The sequence below is a fragment of the Cupressus sempervirens genome, chromosome 8 (genome assembly GCF_028749045.1).
Source record: "Cupressus sempervirens isolate cs-2001-9-10 chromosome 8, ASM2874904v1, whole genome shotgun sequence".
Lineage (NCBI taxonomy): Eukaryota > Viridiplantae > Streptophyta > Pinopsida > Cupressales > Cupressaceae > Cupressus > Cupressus sempervirens.
In genome coordinates this window covers 643,917,849-643,945,054 of record NC_143125.1, presented here as the reverse complement: position 1 = coordinate 643,945,054, position 27,206 = coordinate 643,917,849, and positions in this window count along the sequence as shown.

Genomic DNA, 27,206 nt, shown 5'->3' with positions numbered 1-27,206 from the left:
AAATTTGGGGCACTAATTGTACATTCATTTGAGAGAACTCCTTGCTCACCAGACCTCAACACTAAATTAACTTTTCTTTATCTTTCTTTTAAATTTTTACTTGACTTCTCTCTTCAATTAATTTATTAAATTTAATCTCATGCACGAATTATGCAACCATGAAACTTTTAATAAATTAATTTCTTTTTCACTTTTAATTAATTTTTTATATTTTAATCTCATGCATACTTAATGCAATTTTAAAAATCTTAATAATTTAATACATTTTCATGTTCTAATTTATTTTTGAAATGTTAACTGGTAAAATATTTATTAACTTAAATAATAATAGTATTTAGCATTTATTTAAAAATGCACTCTAAATATATTATTATTAAATTAAATTAATATTATCACATTCTAAAATTTAAACTTATAACTTTTATCTTCAAATTTAATTCTTTTATTTAATTAATTTTCCAATTAATTAAATATAATTAAATATTAAAATATCATAATAATTTTTTATTAAATTAAACCATTGATTTAATATTTTAATTAGACTTAATTAATAGAGAATTTCACCAAAGACTTATAAAATAAAATATGAAAACCCATCATAGAAAAACACATACAAAATCAAACTAAAGTGTTATATTCAGGAATTAACATCATCCAATGCATTTGGAAGGTAAACAACACAGATACTTGACCTAATTTTCTAAGACAAATGGCTTAAAGTTTTAGGATTTGGACTTAAGATTTTATCTCCCCTGTCTCACCATTGAGATAATGCGATAGGGTATGCTCATCCTAGCAATTCAGAGAAGTTGATACCCAATACCTACAACTTGCATAAAATCCATGTATGTAGAAATACAATATTTTAAGCTAAATAGGAAATTGCAAGAAGTGGTGCATTGTGTAGATCCCAACTAGCAAGCGACTACAACTCCCTTCCTTAACTACATCAGAAACATCATACATAAAGAAAACATGCACGCACACCATACACATGCAGTATGGGGTAAGTATCCATAATAAACACACATGATAATCCATTTAACTAATCATTGTTAGTAGCTGAAAGCAGTATCATCATGCATACATGAAATATAAAGTACCAAATAATCTCATCATATAATCAACTGAATGTAAAAAAATATCTGATAATCTCAAAATAATTCTACTAGTAATGAAGCATAAAACTGGCCTAAAAGAGTTCAACAATGATAATAGAAATGTAAGCTAGGGTCAAGCACTATAGAATCACTCTCCTAAAGATCTTTTATCTCCTCTTGATTAGATTCCTACTCTTTCTTCTCTTAGCAGTGGAAGGGGAGGCTTTTTTTTCTTGTGAAGCAACTTCTTGTACTTCAATTTCAGCTTCGCCTAGGCCTTGTTCAGTGGGCAACACTTGAGGATTATCTTGGCATTGTGTGGCTTCAACATTCTCAAACCCTTGTACATTTTATTCTCCTAGCTATGGAGGTGCTTGAGTCACTTCCTCTTCTCACTCAGCCCATTGATGAGAAGTTCTCTTCCTCTTACCCTTACTTTTTTGAGCCTTATAATATCCAATTGGTCCATCAAGTTGTTGTATTCTCTCCAGCCTCATAGGGGACTGAGCTGTGAATGTAGGTACTAAAACCTTAGCTCTTTGACCTCTAGCTAGGTTAGCTTGAGCATGAAAGGCTACTAATTGAGGAATTTGTAATGCCTACCCCTAGTTGACATTTTGTATTAGATTTCCAAACTCTTTTAGGCTAGCTTTATGTTTATGCTTAATGATTAGTGACATTGTTTTCTAGATTGTTGGATATTGTTTTATATTTAGTTCATATATATGTTGAATTACTTAGATATTTCAATTATTTCTTGATTGTTTGATGATGATATATATGTTCATGTAGTCACTTTTAGCTATTTAATGATGTTAGTTAGATGAATGATTTTTGTGCAGTTTCTATGGATACTTACCCCATACTTGCATGTGTATGGTGTGTGTGTATTTTATTTATATTTGAAATTTCTGATGTGGTTGAGGAAGGGAGTCGTAGTCACCTACTAGTCAGGATCTACATGATGTACCACTTCCTACCATTGTCTGTTTAGTTTAGGATATTATGTTTACACAAGTGTAAATTTTATGCAAATTGTTGGTACTAGGTATTGACTTACTTGAATTGTCAGGATGAGCACACCCTATCACAATATTTCAATGGTATAAGTGGGGAGATAACACTTGAGTCCAAATCCTAACCTAAACCAATTGTCCTAGAAAATAGGACAAGTATCTTAGTTAGCTTCACCTTTCTAAATTCATCAAGTGATGTGAATTCATGATTTTGACCTTGGTGTTTGATTTAGTTTTATGTTTTGTATGATGAGTTGTCATATTTGGTTTTGTGGGTCTGTTGTATTTTTCTTTATAATTAAATCAAGTTAAAGGATAATTTAATGATTTAATTTAATGGAAGATTTATAAAAAAATTTAAAATTTAATTATATTTAATTAATTGAAAAATTAATTAAATAGAAGAATTAAATTTAAAAGATTATATTAAAGTTCAATTTTTGATGTATTTATATTTAATTAATTCAATAATAAATATTTAGGAGTTTTATTTTAATAATAAACTCTAAATAATATTATTAGTTGAATTAATAAATATATTATTAAAACATCTTGTAATTAACTTGAGAGAGAAAACATAAAATTTATAAAGTTTATTTTTATTAAATTTCATAAAGCGTATGCAAGAAGTTTAAAGATAATGTTATAGCTCTAATTGTTGCATTGTTATATTTATTTAATTTAATGATAATTATTTAGGAGTTTTATTTTAAATAATAAACTATAAATAATATTATTAGTTGAATTAGTAAATATATTATAAAAATATAATAAATTAATAAGAGAGAGTAAGCAATTATTTAATAAAGTTATTTTAATTAAATTTCATAAAGCATATAAATGAAATTAAAATATAATAAATTAATAAGAGAGAATAAGTAATTATTTAGTAAAGTTTATTTTAATTAAATAGCATAAAGCTTATGCATGAAATTTAAATATAATAAATTAATTAAAAGAGAAAGCAAACAAATTTAATAAATATATTTTATATCACAAAAAGTGTGCATGAAAACATAAAAGGTAATTAAAATATTAAAAGATTAAAGATTTGATATTGTTTTATTGTGATTATTTAACTAATAATTATTAAAATAGAGTTGCATTTAAATAATGAGCTTAAATTGTTCTTATTAATTTAAGCAAGCAACCATGCTTTAAATAGTGCTTACACTAATTAATAAAGTGGAGGAGAAGAAAATATAAAAGAATATTTTAATTAAAAAGTTCTTTAAATGTGCATGAAAGAATTAAATTTAAATAATTATATTAAAGTTCTATTTTTAACACATTTATATTTATTTAATTTAATGATAATTATTTAGGAGTTTTATTTTAATAATAAAATATAAATAATGCCATTAATTAAGTTAATAAATATATTAGTAAAAGAAAAATGTCTCATAAATTGATTTAAATAAAATAATAAAAATTTAAAGATAAAGTTATGGTTTTAATTTTGACGTAGTTATATTTATTTAATTTAATGATAATTATTTAGGAGTTTTATTTTAATAATAAATTCTAAATAATATTATTAATTATATATATATATATATATATATATATATATATATATATATATATATATCACATAATTTAATAAGGGAGAGAAAGCTTTAATTTAATAAAGTTTATTTTAATTATATTACATAAAGTGTGTAGATGAAAATTAAAATATAATAATTAAAGACAAAGTTTTTGCATAATTGCATGATCAAAGCCCTAATTTGGTGGGAAAAAAAACTCTTTATTAAGAAAATCTGAGCTCATTTCTAGACACATAGATTTGGAGGAGCCAATTTCCAAAAAGAGGGTCTTCAAAGGAAAATGAAGATTCTTATGTGTTCGTACATTCATTATTTTAGCATCAGATCCAGGTAGGATCTTGTGGGTTTGTGTAGTAGTTGTTCATTCTTCAAATTCCTATCTTCTCTATGTCTATTGTGTTTCTGCTTCAAAATTTCTCTGGGCTAAAACCCTTGTTTGAAAAAATTGATTTCCATTATAGAATTGTTTGTGATTTAATATGAATCTTCATTGTGAATTTATTGTTCTTGTGTTTCAAATTCTTGTGTCCTTAATATAAAAAAATGAAAATCGAAACCCTAGTTATTATTGAATCTTTCTGTTTGAAAATGAAAGTGAAAACTTGAAAACCTTTAATGAAAATTAAACCGTTGTGTTTTCTAAACTTAGTATTTTTTGAAAGTTACTTTTTTATGTTCTCTTTTTATGATGTGTGATTTTAGTGTTGGGTGTCAGGTTGACTTAGTACTTTGACCAAATTAGGATGTTTACCAAAGGCTTGAGATTTTTATTTTGTGATGTCATGATGATGTTTTGATCACAATCTTACATACTCAACTATGGTAATGTATCTTGTATGCTCTATAAGGTGTTTTGATGTATTGATTGTTATTGCTTTCTAATGTTCATATGTGAAACTAAGGTGAATGGTGTGACCTATCTGATATAACCTTTGAGTCTTTGATCAATTGGTTTTGGATTTCTTTCTAGTTATTTGTATAGGACTAGGGTGTTTATATGATTTGTTCTTGGTGATGTCATGTTATGACATAGAATTGGTTTATTTTTACTTTCTTGGATCAGTCTTGTTAGGATGATCATATTGGTGGAATCCATGATTATGATCTGTGTTTTTCAATACTTGTTAGTCACTTGTTTAAGAATTTATGTATGGTAAGTGGTCTTTTGTGATCTTTTGATTTTACTAAGCTTAGGGTAGGTTATCTTATGTTAAATAGGGAAGTGGCTTGCAATGGAGGCCAGGGCCCAAAGTGGCTACCAGGGTAACCCATTGTAGGTTATTTAATAAGTGGTAACATTTCATTAAATGGGTTTAAAATGAACCTAATAAGATATTTTGTATTTTCTTGCCCTTGCCTTGAGTGCTAGTACAAACTAGGATGGGAGTCAAGAGAATGCTTGGTTGTGATCATGCATCATTAGTATGCCTTGTCAGTACAAAAGGATACTAGTGCTGCATAGAGTCACTAGGGGCCGGGGTCAAGTAAGACTGCCAAGGTAACTCTAGCACTGATTCATGTGATGACACTTTCTTACTTACATAGTATATTTCCTATGTGTCTTTGTGTGCCTCTAGGTCTAGATGTCAATTTATCTTGGGACCTTTGAGTTAGATTACTTTTAGGGTTTCCTTGACATAGAGATTACTTTTGATTTTTGGATTGATATCCTATTTGGGACTTGAGACTATCTCCTTAGCACATTGGGAGTGGACCTTTTTGGGTTGGCCAAGTGGTAGTGCTTTTTACTCTTACCATTAAGATCCATTTGTTGATGTCATGGCTAGAGTTATCTTGTCTACATTTCCTTTCATTCTATCTATGTGTATTATGATGGATGGTTTTATCTTTACGATGGATGATTTCACTTATTGTACTGTACTTTGTTTCATGGATCTGAAAGAGATGATGTGATATATCCTTATAAATGTATATTCTTTTAGCCTTTCATATCCTCTGACATGTATAGTGGATGATTGTGCATTCTGAGTTTGATTGCCAAGTGGCATTTGGAACAAATGTACATTATTTAAGTGGATTGGAATTGTAATTGTACTTTCATATGGATGTGTTATTTATTTGACTTAGTATTATTTAAAATTTAAATGTGATCGAATGTCTTGGGATCCTTAATGAATATTATCTGTTATTTTTTCTTATGTTATTGCTTCCACTACTTTATGATTGATGTGTTTGTTAGTCTTTTTTTAAAAAGAAATATTTGAAAAACTTAGTTAAAACTTTAGGTTAATTCTTTTGGATCCCTTAGTGGGGCATTACAAACTGGATCAAGTTTGAAAGGTCTCTTGATCCAATCCTTTGTCAATTTGATGACATGCCTTGTCCTTTAATTGATGTTTGAATTTTCTTCCTTATCAACCTCAGCATTCATAATAGGCCAGTCACCAATCTTGTCCATATTGAATAGTGGATCAAGGATATCTTCAGTATCTTGTTGCATGATCTTCAATGGAATCTTTATCTTCAAAGTACTCTTTAATATATATAGATTCATCCTATAATAATCCCTTATGTGGATATTGTATTCATCCACTGCATTCATCTAGTGACCCTCAACTGCATCCTCATGTTGAAATGTCTTGCTAGCCAAGTATTGTACTGTTTCAATGTTAGCAAAATAGGGCCGAGGAGAATTATATTCTTCCAAAGGATATTGATCCCACTCAAACTCAAAAGATGGAATATCTTGTCTTCAAACCACACTAAAAGGTCTTATAGTAATAGGCCATATCCAACATATTTTGTGTTGCTTCCTAACTCTATCATATGTAGACAAGAGTTGTCGAGTGATCTCTAGTAAATGAGTTTGTCACTAGGATACATAGGGAGCTTCTTGGGGTTGATAGTTGTACTTACTACCTTGAAATATGTGAATGTTCAAAACTAGATGTAGTAGGCTCCAACTTCTGATATCTTAGTAGTTGCCTGTTCTAACATCCTCTTTGCATAATCCCCCTCTATGAATTGGATTATTGAAAATATAAAAGCATCATTTATGATCCTATATTCCTTGCTATGCTCTTGTAGCTTCTTCTGTACAAGTTGAGTATATACTATACATGGCCACACATTTACATCTTTCATACTACCCCTTTTGTAGAGACTAGGGTAATTTTTCATCCTTGTGGCTAACAGGTACACCAAATATGATGTCATATAAAATTTTTGATTACTCTTCACTACTACTAGCTTCTCACCCAAGTTCTCACTAAAAATAGAAGCCCAATCAATTAGCATCTTCTCCATCTTGATAGTCTCAATGAAATGCACCATCCATATGTTCAAGTGCCTTGAGTCTAGCAAGCCCATCACTCTACTCAAGAGTATGATTGAATATCCAATATCCTCTTTCATGTAACCTCTTGTCATATCCACTTTTCCTTCTTTCCACCCTAGAGGAGTCTTCTCAATGAGGTATCATGATTGTATGATTTCAAAGCTTCATCAATATGTTCCTTGTACCATCTTTCTACTTGATGATAGGTTAATTTGATAAATTGATCTACCCTCAAAAGATGGAACACCTTCTCTATGTTATTGGATTGGAGATCTAGGATGATCTCTTTGGTTATGTTCTTCATGATTGTTTCTTTAGGAACATATTTTTCTATGAGTGTCATAATCAATTCTAAGGACTGCACTAAAACTAGATGTGATGTTGCATTAACAAGTCCTTAGAAAATCAAAGCTAATATCATTGGGGAACTTTTTGTTGGCTTGTTGCACAATGCTAGGAATGCACTCAAATAAGTATGACCAAGCTTAGTGTCCTGAATCTCTAAATAGTCATCTTGAAAGCATGAATTGGTTAGAACACCTTGAAATTTGAACACCACAAGTTTTGGAACCATCTTTGTAGAAAGGGAGGATGAAGAAGAAGCCATTTAATCTACACAAAAACAACATCTATTAATAGACAATAATAGATTTCCACAATCAGATAAAGTATGAAGATGCGCATTCTGGATTCGATTGTGTGCCATTTTTTTGCATCAACGTTTCGAATCACACTCTATGATTCATCATTAGGATATGAATAGCTGGAGGAGAAAAAATGATGAGTTGCAGACCACAGTAGAATATAAGAGGGAGAGCCTAGGTGGGAGGAGGAGATGGACACGGAGAAAAAAGAGACAAGGTCATAACAATTTTTAATGTAAAAATTTGCTATATTAAATGTATAAGTAATGTGTTTAAAATAAATAATCTAAAGAGGAAATGAAAAAAGGAGGAGAAAAAATAATAAAAGGGAAGGCAATATCAAAAAGACTTAAATTTAAAAAAAATAAATAAATAAAATAAATAAATAAATAAATAAATAAATACAAAATTTTAAAAAAATAAAAAATAAAAATAAAAAAATAAAAATTTTTTTATTAATATTATATATATATCAAGAGGAACAGAAAAGACAAAGGCCAAAAAAAAGGGAGGAATAACAAAAGAACGAAAGAATAAAAGAGGGAAGTGAAACAGAAGATAAGTCCAAGTGTGTGGGAGGGGAACGAAGAAATGGCAGTAAATGAGACGTAGGTTGCAGATAAGAAAATAAAACAAAGAGGGAAAGAAGGGGGGGGAGGGTTCACCACTAAACCCAAACAAAAGCAAAAAAGGAAACAAGCGAAATAGCAAAAACCCCAAAGCCAAAGAGGAAAATGGAAAACACAAAAAGGAAGAGGCACCACGGTCGAGAGAAGGGGGGGAAGGCTATTGAATTTTAGCAAGAAGAGGATGCAAAGAAGCACTAATGTGCCAACCGTCATCACGATTAAGGTTGGAAGGGTGATTGTGTATTTCTATTGCCTCCCTGAGCTTTCTTTTGAAAAAATCATCTTCTCTAAAGAGCACCTGAGTGTTCTCAAGACAAATATGATTTTTAGTTGTGAGGGAGTGCTCCGCGAGGGCAGATTTAAGGGTTCGCTCATGGTTAATGTCAGCGTTGTGCTCTTTGATTCTAGTAATAAATGAGCGACCAGTTTCCCCTATGTAGGGGGCACCGTAAGAGCAAGTGATCTTATAGACCCCTGAGTCTAGAAAGATGTCTCTCCAGTCCTTGAGAGGGAGGTAATGATTTCTCAAAATTTGACAAGGCTTGAAAGAGCAACGAATGCCTCTTTTTAGAAGAATCTTAGAGATTTTGTGGGAAATGCCCCCGATGAAAGGAAGGGACGCACTAGGGACAAAAGGACTGAGGGGAGGTTTAGATAAGGAGAGAAAGCGAGACTTGGCTAGGTTGAAAGATTTGGAGATTTTCTTGTTACTATACCCATTCCAAATGAAGACTTGGCGAAGGTGTGCCAACTCATCATTAAGGTGATCCTCATCACATATGCGATAAGCTCGCATGGCCAGAGTTTTGAGGATACCCACTTTTTGGCTGGGGTGGTGATGGGAGAAAGCATGAAGATAACGATTTGTATGAGTCGATTTGCGATAAACCTTATGAGCTAGTGACCCATCCGATCGCTTGATGAGAAGAATGTCGAGGAAAGGAAGTTGATTGTCAACTTCAATCTCTTTAGTAAAAGAGATGCAATGGACCAAGTTATTAATATGGGCGTGGAATTCTTCTAGCTTGTCAAGGCCATGGGGCCAACAAACATTAGTGTCATCAACATAGCGCTTCCACCACCTAGGCTCTCCCTCTTATATTCTACTGTGGTCTGCAACTCATCATTTTTTCTCCTCCAACTATTCATATCCTGATGATGAATCACAGAGTGTGATTCAAAATGTTGATGCAAAAAAATGGCACATAATCGAATCCAGAATGCGCATCTTCAAACATCTATTAATCTAGAGTTTAAGAAAAATCAATAAAATAAGACCCTCACACAGACATGAATAAGACACAAAAACCCTAATTACTCAAAAACACCTTAAAAACCTAATTTTACTCCTATTTTATAAAAAAAGGCACACCTGGCACACCCAATAGCTGCACTTGGTGTGCATCTTATCATTTTAATATATGGGGTGCACAATAATGAACCTCATGGGATGTGCTAATGCACACCCTATATTAAATTAGGTGTAAAGGGTGTTTATCTTTAAGGGTGCATAGTAGTACAACTAATTAAGTGTGCTATTGTGCACCTTAATTTGGCATTTTGTTTATGTCTAAGGTTTTTAAATATTTTTAAAGTTGTTGCATTAGTAAAAAAAGGTGGGAAGCTGCACACCTTTTTAGGTTTATTAATGTTGCTTTGTTTGTATTTGTAGGAGGAAAAGAGGGAAGCAAAGAAACAATATTGCACCTGATTAGTTGCACAAGTGTGAAATGGAAGGCTCAGAGGAAGAGAACAAGTGTGGAGAAGGGGGGGGGGGGGGTGTCCTTGGGTTATATAGACCCATGAACCTGCTACTCCCCTACATGATGTGTAGCTACATTGTTGCACATCACCAGGGGTGATGTCATCCTCACTTGAGTTTGACACACTAGCACATCTATTGAGGTGCTCTAGTGTGCTGATCTTTTTCTTTGCAAAAACTGACTTAGTCCTCTTAGATGTTTTTTAGAAAATGGTTTTTGAACTAAGACTTGGATTAGGTCAAAAAAAACTAGATAAAACCCTAAAAGACTCAAACCCTAGACTAGGGATCTAGAAAGCTAAAAAATAAAGTAGGGGGTCCCCATTTCTAGGCAAAATGGACTGTGCATTGTGAAATGACAACACCCATTATCAGCGCTCAAGTTCTTGACAAAACTATCTAATGATGATGAATCCCAGAAAGGGTTAATGAGCTCATTGAGAAATTTATTTGAAAAGAATAAATCTATAAAGTCTTTGGAGAAGACATGAACTTAAGTTCTAGAGAGAAATCATAAGACAATTACTACAATTGTAACTAATCTAGACTTGCAATAAAAGGCTAAAGAATTGGTGAAGTCTTTTGATGAAGAATTTACAACCTTGTCTGTAGTTGCTTCAACATAAGGGCAATAAAAGCATGATGCATCAATTTCTCATACAATGTGCATGAATATATGGAATGACTAGAAGACTCTTGATGTATGCATCAAGGAGTTAAGAAAACATATTGATGAAGATAAGAAGTTGTATGCATAGTGCATACTATCATACATATACCTAATAGATTTTGAGAATTAGTGAAAGGGTCAGATGAGTGAACTTAATACACTCACTACAAGGTTACAACTTCCAGAGGCAAGCATTGAAGATTTTGGAATCAAAATTCAGAAGATTCATAATGCAATCAAAGGTGCAACGGCTAATAAGGAAAATATAATAAAAATATTTTCTACTCTTAGGGAGATTTTGTCACCTAAGATCACCATTTTGTAAAGCAATTGGAAGAGTGTCTTGCAGCTAAAGGCTTCTATGAAATTTTTTTCCTATATTGATTTAAACACAGTTGAAGCGGCATCTTATGCACTTTGCACACTAATTAGTATCTCTAATATAGTTAAGGAAAAATTGAAAAAGGAAGTTCAATGACTAAAACTTATGTGTGTAGAATCTTTTATAGAATATGGAATTGATTAGTAGTAGGTCACAAAGTTTTTGTTTATAGTTTTTGACACCTATGCCATTGATGTCAAAGGGGGAGTAATGTGTGTGTGTGTGTGTGTGTGTGTGTGTGTGTGTGTAACTGTATGTACTAAGAAGAAGTATATGTATAGCAAATTGTGTATGTATATGTAAGGGGGAATAAACTTATGTATCAATATAAGGAGTGATGAGGAATGTAATGATCCGTTAAAATATGTATATAATTATTATGTTTTGAAGACAATTTACTATTGTTACTTTTATTTGTTTTGTTTTGTCTGACATCATTTTGGGATGTAGCCAATTTTTACAAATGTTTCCATCAATGTCAAAGGGGATATTATTGGAAATATGGTTAGTTATGTGTCTAAAGAGTTTTCATTTATGGAAACATATATTCAACATTTCATTTATGCATTTACAGATAGGAAATTGTCTAAGTGTTACATAATTTACAACAATACAGAGACATATCTAATGTGTATGGATGATACACTTTGAGTTAGCTTGTACATAGTTGAGGATAACTTTATTACAATATCATGATGATGTAAGTCAGTGTTTAGATGTACACAGATAGTATGATGCAAGGTAGAGTTGATTTACTAGTTCAAGTATTTAACAAGAAAAAATAGAGCATATCATAAATATGAGTAGTACAACTTAAGGAATTATTTTGGTGACAAAATAATTACTAAGTTAGGATGAGATGACATTGTGGATATTAATCCATAATTGATTTTATATTATGTGAAGCATGTGAAGACATGATGGCCGACTGAGTAGAGATCATATCTTGTGCAAATGATGGAAAGAATATGTGAAAGATTCATGACATGTGAACTATTGTGAAAATAGATTGAAAGATATGAAAGCCTTATCTGATGCAATATTTGATGTATGATCAGAGAAAGTGCAAGGTCTAGTAGTGATAAAGTATTGTATGTATACCTATACTTGTGAATAACTTTATTGCTTGTTGCATGTTAGGGAAATGGGCTCTTCTTGCATACATTGTATTTGATCTACCAACTCCTAATAGGGTTGAGGCTTCTAAAAAGGCCTAGTCCTTGAACAAGGAGTCAAGACACTAGATATACTTCATAGACTCCTAATAGGGTCAATATCCTTAACAAGATTCTTTTTTTTTATGAAACATCTAATGGGTATCATCCCCACTAGGTTTTCCCTTGGCTAGGGTTTTCCTAGTTAACAATAATGGTGTGATGAGTTCTCATTGTGTTTGGTTATATTTATTATTCAACATTATTGGTTTACCTTGGTATACAAGTTATAAAGTAATTAATAATATTTAATTGTGGAAAAAAGTTTGTAGAATACTAATTCACCCCCCTCTTAGTATAATCTATTTCTAATAAAAAGGATATTAAGATATCTAAAATGTAGAAAAGACTACGGACTCTATTACAAGAAGAGTGATAGATTTGAATTGAAGGTATTCATTGATTCTAATTAGGTAGGAAATATTGATGTCAGAAAAAGCACTAGTGGTGGTGCATTCTTTCTAGGAAAGAGATTATTTTCATGGAAAAGAAAGAAACATAATTACATACCCCAATCAATAGCTAATGTAGAGTATGTGGCAGCTACATTGAACTATTCAAATATTATGTGTATCAATTAATTATTGAAAGGAATGAAGGAAGATATTATAGATCCGATGGTTATCTATTGTGATAACACAAGTGCTATCAACATATCAAAAAATTATTCAATGCACAAAAAAACAAAGCACATTTCTATCAAGCATCATTACTTGAAAGAATATTTCAAGACAAAGAAATGAAGTTAGAATATGTGCACACAAAAGAGAAAATTGCTGATATATTTAGTAAAGATTTACCTAAAGATGCCCATGAATATCAGGGATCTAAATGTTGACACAAAGTTCTACACCCTTGCTTAAGGTATGACTCTTTAGTGATCTTGTGTAACATGGGAAAAATCTCAAAAGTGTGGGACTTTGCAATCAAAGATTGAATCTTTGGAGAAGATTGAATTCCTTACTATCAAGGTGCACTTAACTACTTCTTGAGAGGAAAAGGGAGAAGGAAATACACAAAAATATAACTACCTATTCTTATCTAGAGGGGGTGATACACCAAATAGTATTTTGATCTACTCCTTCCTAATAAGTACTCTAAAATCTAATAGACACCACAAGATATATCTATTGAAATATTCAAATAGGAATAATGCTTCTGAGAGGGGGGGTGAATCAGAAGTATTGTACCTTGACCATTAAAACTTTTAACTAAAAGTAGATTGCATGCATATGAACATATAAAACAATTATGAAAAACACATATGCATCACCACATAAGACTTGAGATTTTGGTAACCCAGAAACCCTCTAGAAATAAGAAGGTAAAACTGGGGTGGTGATGATACCCACAAAATTACTGCAGCAATAATGTTTAACCACTTCTGATAGTTTGCCCTGTTAAAGGCTTTAAACTGTATCATTTAGTGACCTGATTAAAGGATTTCAAACACTTTACATGAAGTGTTACCCTATTAAAGGATTTAATCACCTATTTATAGGATCTACAAAATAGCAGTTAAGCTAACCTATCACCATAGGGTTTCCTTTCTAATACAATTGCTAGAGAGTATTATGTATAATAAAACTGATAGCTTACAATCTTTCGATTGCTGAATATAGGCACTTGATCTTCTTTCTCTGATCTTGATCCTCTGAGATCTGATACTCTTCACTCTGAAAATATTTTTCCTTACACACCCTCATCCATCCACATATACAATGAGATTTAGTCTTCCTTATAAAGACATTCGAAGACTTAGGGTTAGATATGGATCTATGATCCATATTGAATCTCTATTTCCCGCTCATTCCTTGCACATTTACTATTGGTTGCATGCCTTCTCCATTTTTCTTATTGGCTACATGTAGATTACATAGGAAGAACAAAATATTTGTTCTTATCTTTTTAATCCTTTAAGATTCATCATATGTCAGCCATGAAATAGTTTACATCTACATTTGTAAAGTTACAAACTCATATTTGCATTCTGTGTTGTTCGACACTTACTAATTAGGTATGGATCTACGATCCATATTGAATCTCTATTTCTCACTCATTCCTTGCACATTTACTATTGGTTGCATGCCTTCTCCATTTTTCTTATTGGCTGCATTTAGATTGCATAAGAAGAACAAAAGATTTATTCTTATCTTTTTAATCCTTCAAGATTCATCATATGTCAGTCATGAAAATGGTTTACATCTGCATTTGTAAAGTTACAAACTCATATGTACATTATGTGTTGCTCGACACATGCAAAAAATTGGCCTACTAGACGAGCCTATTGTATTTCTGTATTGCTCGACATCATATATGACTCGGCACTCAAACACCACTCGGCACTTGTATCATGCTTAGCACCTAAAGTCATTCGGCACTTGATCTTTACTCAGCACCTGATCTTCACTCGGCACCTGAAGGCTGCTCGGCACCTAAAGGCTTTCCTGACTTGGCTCATGTTGTGGCTCAGCATACATGGTGTACTTGGCTCCAATGTAGAAAGTGTTTAAGTGTGTTGGCACTCAAGTGTCAAAAACCATTTTGAGGTTAACAATATCACTATCAATATTCTTTCAATCTTAACACCATGGAACATTCAAGAACTAATAGAACCATGCAAGGAATGTGACACATTCACTTAACAAATTAGTCAATTGAAATGAAAATGAGCACACAGTGTTGTAATTGTCAAAAAAAAAAAAGAGAGGTGTAATTAGGTAACACAAATTCAAGTGGCTGAGAATGGATACAACAATAGTGATTTTTACTAAATTAGAGGCAAGAATTTTATGGAGAAAATATGCATAAGACCAAAAAAATGGGAGATGCCTTGAAAAATAAAAAAAAGTTTCCTTTATATAGTATAGTCATAACCTAGATACAACCTTGAGTTTAACTTCAATGACCACAGGATTGGATTACAAATGAGAGAAATGACTGAGAATCAGAAGAAAATCTGATCATGAAGTGTAATTGACTATAAGAAATGATAGAATGAACAAGGAAAAGAGTGCACTCCATACAAGAGAAAAAATCTTTCTAACTGCTACATGGATTGCATCCATGATGTGCCAAATCAAAAATATCAACAAGTCAACTAAATTTGATCATTCAATTTTCCATGTGGCCCTATACCCATGGAACATTTTATAACCTCAACCAAAATTCTAATTATCTTGTCAATGAGCACCTGTACTCATTTGTAGCTTCTTGACTTATTTTATTCATTAACTACTTGGCTTTGCGAAACCATGGCTATCCTATTTTATGCTTTATCTCTACTTCAAAACTCTTTATCACTTAAGTCGTTTGACCATTGTGACCTTATTAACATCATTAAATTGACCACTTTTCACCTTTGCAATGGTTATGACCTAACATTTCATTAAGTGTGAGATGATGTGAGTCCATCCATTTTAATTTTATCACCCATTTGCAACCACAAAACATCAAGCATGTTTAAGCCATACAATGTTCCAAAGTGGTTTAGGCTGACCACCATCACTATTTTGTGACTTTGTGACTTGTCATCTTAACCATGGCCTTAACCTTGTGAATGATAGAATAAATGTTTCATAACATCAAATGCTTTAACTTTTGGTTATCTTTGACTTCATTCAATGTTGTGAACTCTAAAACTTAATCATTTTTGTCATCTCTCACAACTTCACAACCTAAACCTTGGGGTCTATTTGACTAGAAGTGATGTTGTGATGTTGCTGGCCCTAACTACCAATATTAACCTTCACACTATCAAAAATTAGGATTTTTGATGATCTCACTTACTTGCAAAACTACAAAAGTATGCTTCAACTATTGATCACTCCATCACAACTGCTTGACATTCTTTTCAACTACCCACACTGCAAAACAATGATTAGCCTTCTAGCTAACTATCGTCACACCATCACAACTTAAGTTCTTAACTTAGAAATAAATTTTGTTATGGTGCAAATAATGGCCTACACAACTTTAATATTAACCTTCATTTTCTTTGAACTTCATGTGATAGTGTAATTATAATTTATTTCACAACCTTGCCACCCCAACTCTAAGTTAACCTTGACCACTTGTGATGATGCAAAAATATTGAAATACTCTTCTATAGTTAGCTTTTGTATAATCGAAACTTGAATCCCCTTAAGCCTGATGTTGCTTATAATCACAAGGTCCATATCTAGTCACTATTTTGCAACTCAAATATGAATGGTAGCCTAATATTTGTGAGGCCACACTGACTATGAATTTGACCACGTTGCACCTTTGTAACCCATCTAAGGGGTAAGTCACAAAATGGAGTGACAGGGTGATGAAGGAAGAATCACATTGATGCAACTTAAAATCTCTCATTCAATGTGAAGGATTAAAATACCTAGGGATATAAAGGAAGAGTCAAAGTTTTATGTATCCCTAGTATGCTTTCATGGTAATAAATGATAATCTAGTGAGTGTAGACATGGCTATCACCCTGGATGTTCATGAGACATGAAACATTTAGAAATTTAGGAGGGGGCTAAAATGGTTAACATTTCTAGTGACTCAACGGGAATGCTTTCCTACTCAATGTGGATGAGTGGACTTAAGAAATCCATTGGGTTGGAGTCACAAAATAAACCCTATCATCCCACCTACAACAATTAGAAAACTACAACCTCTGCAACTGCAAAAATTCAAAAAATTTCTATCTTATAGAGAAATAACTTGTGCTTGTGCACTTATTTAAAATAAGGAAACTACTCTATTATGTATAGAAAATTTCAACCTTCTTTAGAAGCAAGATTTAAGGTGAATTCCATTAACTAGAATTGGCAGAATATCACCATTAGGCTTGGGACACTAAATAGCATTGGGCTCCTTACAACTAGTGATAACATATGGGCCACTCCACATAGCATCAAGCTTCGAGTGTCTACCTAGTTTAGCTCTATCTACATCCCACTTGAGAACAAGGTCTCCTTCTTTGAAAACTTTGGCTATAGCCTTATTGTCAAAAGTTCATTTGGACTTTTGCTAATGTGCTTCCATTGTATGCATGGCTTGCTACCTTTTCTCTTCTAATTTAATCAGTTCTACTAGCTTGACTATCATAGCATCATTCATAGCTAGCTCCAATTAATGATCTAGTTCAAGAGAAGGGAACTCAAGAAAAATAGGAAGCCTTGCTTCCTATCCATACACCAGCATAAAGGGTGAGTTCCCAATTTCTCTCTTGGGTGTAATTCTATCAACCCAAAGGGAAACCTTTAACTTAGCATGCCAAGACCTTTGAATATCTTCAACTATTGGAGGAATCAACCAAGCCATTCCCTTGGGGATAATAATTTGAGGAGATGCTCAAATATATTCCATGTTTTAGAGCCTAAGAGCATATATGAGTTCCAACAAAGGACTTGTCATTATTTGATATGATAGTTGAAGGAACACCAAATCTAGTCACTATTCCATCAAGGAACTCAACTACTAAAGTCTCTGTTGCATCTCTTAAAGCTACTACTTTTTTCCATCTTATGAAGTAATTTGTGGCTACCAAGATCCATTCATAACTAGAACTAGAGGGTAGATTTTTTGGACCAATGAAATCTAGACCCCATTGGGAAAAGGGTTGATCTACCTAAATAAGATGAAGGGGAAGGTTATCCAATCTTTTCTTTCATGAGAAGAATGCACATTTCTCACATTTTATCACCCACTTATGAGAATCATTGAACAAGGTTGGTCAATAACAACCAGCCCTCGTTATCTTGAATGTTGTAATACTAGCTGAGAAATGGCCACCAATAGGGCCATCATGGAACTACTTTAATAATATATTGATTTGATTAGTTTGGATGCATCTGAATAGGACTCCATTAGAATTATTCCTAAATAATATTCTATCCACCAAGACATAAGGAATAGATTGTGATATGAACTATCTTCTCTTGGCTTTGTCTAGGCCTTGGGGATATCTTTGTTCTATAAGAAAGTAGTCATGTTATGCAACCAATCACTCTAATTTTCATTCTCTTCTAGTTTCTTACCTTGTATTAAGAGGGAAGCCTCTTCAGGTGTCTCAAAAAATGAGGACATTTTATCACACAATCCTTACCTCTCACAAGTTTGGTGATCTTAATATCAATGTAATACTCAATGACCTTGGTAATCCATAAAAATCTATTTTCATTGATATCCTTATTTAGGAGAAACTCATTTACACTTGCATATGGGACCAACAACAAGACCTTGTTATGAGATAGAAGATTTTTGAACAATTTGAGAGCCCTTACAATAACAAGGAATTTCTTTTCTATGTAGCTATATTTGCTCTCATAATCTTTAAGCCCTTCACTAAAGAAAGTAATGGGCTGCTCCAAATTCTCTTCATTCAACTATGTTAGAACAACTGATATATTTGACTTTCTTCTAAGGGAATAAAGGATTAAATATCTATCAAAATTAGGGTTGACAAGCGTGTGAGCTGATGTAATTGATTTCTTGATATCCTAAAAATTAGCCTTCTTCTGATTAGGGATGAATCTTCTCACAAAGTTGATCCTACAAAGAAAAAATTGTAACCCTTTGTTGTGGCTGGGAAGTGGGAGAGAGAGAATTACTTCCACCCTTTTTGGATCTATTTCTAGTACATCTCTTGATAATATGTCCTAGGAGTTTTTCGTGATCAATGGCAAACACACACTTCTTTGGGTTTAGAGACACATCATACTCTTTGCATCTAATGAATACCTACCTTAGATGATCAAAGTGATCTACTGCATATTTTGAAAAGATAGTTATATCATCAAAATATACTAGTAGAAAATTTTCCAACATACCCTTGAAGGCCATCTCCATTTTCTTTTGAAAAGTAGCACCTGCATTGTTTAGTCCAAATGGATTTTTACAATAAGCACAAGTACCCCATTTAGTAGTAAAGGTTGTCTTGTATTGCTCTGACTCTTGGACTAACACCTAGTTATATCCTAGAAAACCATCTAAGAAAGAAAACTTCTCTAAACCACTAACCTTGGACATAATTTTTTCTATAGAAGGAAGGGGATGGTGATCTTGAAGATAAGCCTTATTAAGGTCTCTAAAATCTACACATAACCTAATTTATCCATTCATCTTTCTATTAGGCACAAGATTAGCTACCCATGAGGATTATTTGATAGGGAAAATAATATTATCCTCTATTAGCTTAGACAATTCCTTTCTCATTAATGGTTCAATATTAGGGTTAACCAACCTTTTCTATTGTCTAACAAGATTTGCATCATGGTTTAAATCTATAGTATGTTGAAATAACCTTGGGTCAAAACACTTAAAGTCTTCATATGTCCAAGAAATAACATCACTAAGTTCTTGACATAGTGTAATGAAAACTTCTTGTTTAGTCTTAGTGCATACCTTTCCCATATTATGAGTCTTTCCATCAACAATGGTGACATGCATGTATTCATCTCATCTTGTAGTCAATTTCAAACCCTTGCTTCTTTCTTGATCATCAAAGTTGAATATGATTTCTAAAGTGACTAGACCTTTAGAAAATTTATTGGAATTAAGATTTATAATTTGATCCCCATATTGACTTTGCATCTTAGACTAGTTTTTAGTAGATATTTCAACTTCATTTTGCAAAAAAATAACAATTTGTAAATCAAAGTCAAATATTTGCTAATTTGTGCAATTATCTTGGATATAAGGCCTTATAAAAAGTCTAATATGTTGTTCCTTTGCACCAACAACATGTTTTGGTACATGTTGGGCATTCATTTTACACGAGGTCAATGACAGGAATCCATAGTGTAATTTCTCTCTTGAAAAGAAAATCTTTTTAAGGATCCACTCCAAGGTTTAGTATTTTTCTTGTGACGTACCAAAATCTGCTCAGTAGAAGATAAATGTGCATGTTCACAAGGAGGCCTCTGCTGGTTCTAAAAAAAAAGTCTTTTATCTTAGAATTGAAGTAAAATCTATTTGCTATCTCAAAATATCACACCAAAAGAATAATATTTTTGTATTTTTTTCATTTTTTAATAAATGCAACTCTAACAATGTAGCTACTATGAGGTCCTATTCTAACAAGGGGTTAGCAAAGCAACTAATGAAACTGAAAGAAAATAACATGAACTCAAATAACTTGAAATTGAAATTCCTAAATGGACATAAGCTACAAAACACAACACACTACAAATTAAACCTTTGAAGAAATTGGTAGAAAACCAATGAAAATAGGAGCAACAATTCCTAGAATCCACTAATGCAATCATCAGTGAGAATCTTTAAAAAAAAGAATGATGTTTCACTCTTCATCAAATTGCAAGCCCATGGAAAGTGCACTCATGCGAGACAAAAGCTATGTAGACACAATCGGGTGATCTCTTCTCAAGCTTGTTACGTCAGTGGAATTCATATATCTGTAGCAAACGCCAAAACTAATAGATCACACATCCAGAAACAATGCAATAAACCTTTGGTTCAATCACAATCTCATGAATAAAATCCACAAAACAATGACACATTCAGGCAAGAATAACTACACTCTGAATGCTAGCACAAAAATCATAACTTTATTGCATAATAACGACGACCTTTCTTACATTTTACAATGGGGTATTTATAAGAAATTGTCTCCTTAATTTTTGTTGAGAGTGAGAGATATCTTGATGCAATAAAATGCTTTTAAAACTTTTAAACAAACTAAATATCTACAAACTGACAATCTCATTGGTCCTTAGAGGAACTCCATCCATATTTTATTCATTAATTGGATGCATGAGTCCTTTACATGTCAAAAATAGAGAAAGAATGAGAGAGAAAGTAGGAAGAAGCCATCAGTTAGAGTGGAAGTGCATGGAGGCATCAAAAAAATTGGTCCTTCACTATACATGTGTCAGAGTTAACTTGCCATTAAAATGTGCTCCTGATGTATGGAAAGTGCTATTTTTGGAACTGGTAGTCAAGTGTCGATGCACCTCTGAATTATTGACCTGTAGAGCTGTGGAGCTACGGACCTCGACTGGGTCAAAAATCTCAAAATTTTACTCAATGTCAAAATTGAAATTCTGGCATCTGGGTTTTGCTCATCTTTATCCTAAAGATATGTTTGGATGTTTGCCCTTGAATTTCTCTATAATCTCAATAATCTTAGCAACATCTAGAAGATCAAAAGCCTCATGCTTTTCTTTTACCTTCTATCTGTAGTTGTCCACCTCAATTAGAGTTTCTACAAAATCTTCGAGTTTGGTGTTTAACTCTAACAGTGCTTCCTCTGTCCTGAAGGCTTGTCTGATGTCTTCATCACTGCATGCTTCCTCTAAAGTATTTCTAAAATTTTCCACAACTACCTCAAATGGAAAAATCTTCTCTCGCTCTTTATCTTCAAAAATTTCCAAGCATGCATCACTGTACAACTTTTTTGCTTCCAAAATTTTCTCTCAGGCTTGGTCCTTTAGCCTATATATCTCATCATGCAATGTTTCCATCACTTTATTTCCATCTACAATCTTCTCTATCCAATCATCTATCATGTCTAACTCCTCTTTGGTATATATATCAATCAAAATTTTGGTACCTTTGCCCTTTTATAGCTTTAGAGTTTGTAAATTCCTACTCCATACCCGTACCTCATCCATGATGCTGAAGTCCTACCTCAAAATTACCATGATCTTATCAACATTCTCTTGTGTAGCATGCAATAACTTCAAACTTCTTGTGATTATAGTGAAAACCTTATCCTCAAGGTTGTCTCACCAATCCTGAGAAGCTCTCAAAAATGGACTAAGCTGTACACCTTCCCCTTCTCTAAAAATGGTATTCAAAGTCTCCTTAGGGCATTCAGAATCAAGAGGACCAATAACTTCAGCTAGATATTCCTTTAAGATCTCAACTTGCCTTCGAATTGTTCTAATTTCAATCTCATCCTGTTCCATATGGTTGAGAACTTCCTTGACTCCCATAGTCATCATCTATCGGGAACTAGCCTGTGTAGGCTTTCCTAACATGATATCTTTCACTTCATAGTCTTAAAGGCTAACAACTTCTTCATCTATACATTTTGGAGGGTGAGCCACTTGTGCAAATAAGTCCTAGTTCTGTGCAGTAGTAAAGAATGCAAATGGCATTGCATCATGTAATGGAGATTCAAGCTTGTTCAAAATCTCTGCAATGTCACAAATATCATCCTTTGAAGCACGGAATTGATGCTTGGCACTTCTCATTATCTCCTTCCAAAACCATCTTGGGATATGTCTTCTATGACCTTGGCTCTAGATGATGAAGGGATGTGTTCAACTACCTCCTTCCCTCTATCGCTCTTGCTTGGAGTCTCCTGTAGTGAGGGTTCTTCTTCTATAGTGTCAGTTTCTATAGATCCCATAGTTTAATCCTCAACTTCCTGAGAAGGTTGTTGTATACATTCTACTATATGTGCCTCTTTTGATGGCTCATTAGTAACCCTTGGTTTTGGTTCTCATTGTAATGACAATTCCTTCTAAACATGTTCTTCTGAACTCGAAGGTGGAGGTTTCATTCAAACCTTACCTATCATCATAACCTGAGGTGAAGATGGGGAAGCGAGATGAGGACCTTGTGTCTTGGGTAGCATCTACATCTAATCTTGCTATTGAAATTCACCTATAGGAGTATCTCTGATCTTATCTCTAACCAATTCTATACCCACTAGCATGAAATCAAAATCTAGGATGGAGAGAACATCATCAACTAGTTCCCTTTGCTCATTCACTGATTATTGTACTTCATCTTTTGAAGAAGAGAGTTCTACCATTTCAGCTCGGGTGGGTGGTGGGGTATTTGTGACACTCTTCCTTCTTTCCAATTCTGTGGGTTTGGCTAGCTGAGTTCTCCTTTGTAGAGGCACTTGCTCCTCCTCTTCATCTGACTCTATTTCCCCTTCATTTGATTCTTTCTCTTGAATGATTTCAAGAATAGATGGATTAGGCACTAATATTTTATGAACTCTTTACCTCTTGTTCATTCTAACCTTGATCCTCTTTTGTTTTTGTGGAACCATAGGAGAAGTGAGCTCTTCATGCACCGGATGAATGGATGTCTCTAGAATTTCTCCCTCTTCGTGTTGACTTGACAAAATAGGAGGCAATGGAAATTCAACCTGAATATGAGAAGCTCCACCATCTTGGGGTTCTTGGGGAGTGGATTCTTATCATTGTAAAGGGGCTTGTTCTTCAACATGCTCTACCTAAATCCTCTAAGGAGAGGCTCTCTTCCTCTTTTCCTTCTTCTTCTCTGGAGGGTGGTAGTATCCCACTGGACGATCAAGCTACTAGACTGTTTCTGGCCTGATAAGAGACTGGGGCACAAAGATAGGAACTATGAATTTCTTTCCCTTTCCCCTTTTTGGGCAAGCATGTGTATGGAATATCACTGTATCTAGAATTGGATCAAGTGGAAAGGGTTTCTTGATCCAACTCTTTGTCATTCTAATGACATGTCTTGCTTGATGATTAATATCATCTCCTTCCTCTCTATCAATTTTTGCATTCAGAATGGGACTCTCGCCAACTTTATCTGTATTGAATAAGGGATCCAGTAGCTCCTGTGAGTCCTGTAGCCTTATCTCATCCAGGATGGTCAAATGGAGAGCCTTCTCTGCTAAATACAAAGTCATTCTACAATAGTCTCTGATATGAACATCATAATCATTTGTGGCATTCATCCAATGATCTTCAATGGTGTCCTTGTGGTAGAACTCTTTCCCTACTAGGTTTTCCACTTTACCAACATTGTCAAAGAATGGCCAAGGAGAGTTATATTCTTCAAGAGGATAATTCTCCCATTCCCAGTTGAAAGTCAGCATATCCTACTTTCTCTTTACTTGGTATGCTCCTATTACAAAAGGCTAATCCCAATAAGGCCTCCACTGTCTATTGATCCTCTCATAAGCTGACTCAATCTACTGGGATATTTCCATCAAAACTAACTTGTCACTTGGGTACCTTGGGAGTTTCCTTGGATGGATCCAGATGCACCACCAACTTGAATGTATGTGAATGTTTAGAACTAGATGAAATGTGCACTAAGAGCTGTGCTCTATGTCTTGGCTTCATCTGACAATCTGTCCCCAAAATCCCCTTCAATGAATCAAATGATGGCAAAGACAAAGGCATCGTTCACAATTCTGTACTCCTTGCTCTACAGTGAGAGCTTCTTCTTCACTAGTTGAGGATAGACTATATATGGCCATGCATTAGGGTGTTGCATACTGCCCTTCTTGTACAACCTAGGATAGTCGGTTGCCCTTGCTACAAGTAGATACACCACATAAGAAGTCATATAGAACTTCTTCTTGTCCTTTACTATCCGTAACTAGTTAGACAAGTTCTTACTAAGTGTGGTGGCCCAATCTAGTGGCATCTTTGCATGTTTTATGGTCTCAATGAGGTTGACCATGAATGGAGCGAGATGACCTGTTGGAGGCAATCCCATAACTCTTCTCAGGAGAATGATTGAATATCCAATGTCATCCTTCATGTATCCTCGAGTCATATCCACTTTGTTGGTTGTCTTCCCCTGAGGTGGTTTCTCAATGAAGTATGAGGTGTAGACACCTAAAAACCTTTAGAAAATAAAGTATTTTTATTTTCTAAAAAATTTCTGATGACATCATCATTTATTAATTAATTAATTAATTAATTTTTATGCCATTAAATCCCTTTATCTTAATTAAAAATATTTAATTAAAGAATCCCTCCCAAAAATGTTTAAATCTTATTTAAACATTATTTCCTTATTTATTAATTATTTAATTAATAAATTGACCAAAAAACCCAAAATAAATAAAAAATTTATTTTTTGCCCAAAACTTGGCCAATTTCCTTAAGACCACTAACCTCTTCCAAAATCTTCTAAACCTTCTTTAATTTTGATTAAAGGCTAATCCCATCATTTCCTACCCCTAATCCCAACTCAAAATATTTAATCAAGATTAAATATTAATCCTCATGTTTATTAAAAATATTTTAATAAATATCTCCTCAACACAAACCCTTGAAATAAATAAAACTTTATTTATTTCATAAAATCTTATCCTAGGAAGTTCTAGACTCTTCTAGAAAGTCTTCATCCTCATCCAAAAGCCTAGACTCTTCTAGAAGATGTCTTTAACCCTAATCCTAATCCCCTCCTAACCTTTTCATGTTCCCTAAACATGGGTTAAGACTTGCTAACTCAAGCCAAAGTTAACAAATATCTCCTCCTTCACCCACCCTCATTAATTGCAATCCACTTGCCATCCACTTGCCTAGTCCTAAGCCATCTCTAACCCTTCCTCTAATCATTTTTACAACCCTAAGCAAGCTTAAAACCCCCCTAAACCCTCAAATTTGAATTTCATGGTATCTCTCACAAATATCTTCAACCACAAAACTTTATAAATCCCACAAAGTCATAAATGTTCTTACAAAGCACTTATGAAGGGTCTTTATGAAGATTTTATCTCTTGAGCCTCCTTTGTTGACTCATCCTTGCCCTTTCCTCCATCCTCTCACGCTGTGACATGTGTCACTCCCTGATTGGTTGTAAGGAAGCACAATCCATGTGCTCTCCTCTCATGCAATCTAAGCCCTCCATGAGCTTTTTCCCATCCTTGCATCCTAGCCCTTGATCCCTCAAGCCCTTTGCCTATTTAAGGAATCCTCTCCCAAGCCATTTTAACACAATCCATGAAGTAAAGTTATAATGCTATTTTGAGAGCCAAATCCATACTAAAGCCATCTATCCACACCAAAAATCCACAATCATCCATTGAAGCCTTTGGAAGCATATTGAGCATACATCCTATCCATTTAGATAAAGCTACTCAACAAGAGAGCTTCTTATTGAGAGAGTCCATTAATGGCTCATATTCTCAATTGAGAGCTCATCTTAGTCTATCTTGAATTTTATGAATTTTGTTTAGTTTGTAGAAGCTTTATTTAAATTTGGTTTCTATTAGCATACTAACATTTCTCATATACATGAGGAATATATGATGTCGATGGCCTCCTGATAATGATCCTTATGCCACCTCTTATCATACTTCATATGAAAGCTTGACAAACTGATTGGCTCTGGGTAGATGAAAAATCCTCTCAATATTATTAGGCCGTAGATCCAAGACCACTTCCCCAATAACGCTCTTTACCATCCTTTTATTAGGAAAAAAATGTCGAGATAGGGTCATAATCAATTCAGCTAACTGCACGGTCTCGAGACGTGATACTGCATTTACTAATCCATAATGGATTAGGGTGGATTTCAAGGATGATCTTTCAGTTGGATTGTTACAAACTCTCAAGAACTCTCCCAAGTCTATGTGTCCAAGTTCTATGTCTTTGATCTTAGAGTACTCATTGTGCAACCATGATTTTGGGGTTATGCTTTGGAACTTGTACACAACTGGTTTTGCTATTGATCCAGATGTGGACGCCATTTGATTATATTACTTGCATGTCATGGGAAAGAAAACATGATTAATTATTGGATATCAAAGAAAAATAATGTCCCCCTTGGGAACTTTTTTCAAAATTTATTTTATTAATATTTTTAAAAATTATTTAAATAATAATAATAATGGAGTGTCATTTGTGCAGTTGCGAGGGTGTTGCTCACGTGGTGGCATGGGCAGTTGCGCACGCCTCAAAAGGGCACATGGAATGCATGCATGTGCCACTCGCACAGTAGCACTGGCATCGCATGCGTGCCCCAAAAGGGGTGCAGCTAGGTGCAGGTGTCGTGATGGTGTCGCACATGCCCAAAAATGGGCCATGACGTGCCTTGTGGGAGCACCACGTGTGCACCCAAAGTAGCTTTCGCACGCAAGGTGTGGGGCAGTATATGACATAAAAGAAAGAGGGGGGGCAGAGTGCATTTACCTCTCCCTCCTTGCGCTTGCAAAAAATGAGCAAGGCAAGAAGGGGAGGGAGGGTTTTATAACCCTCTC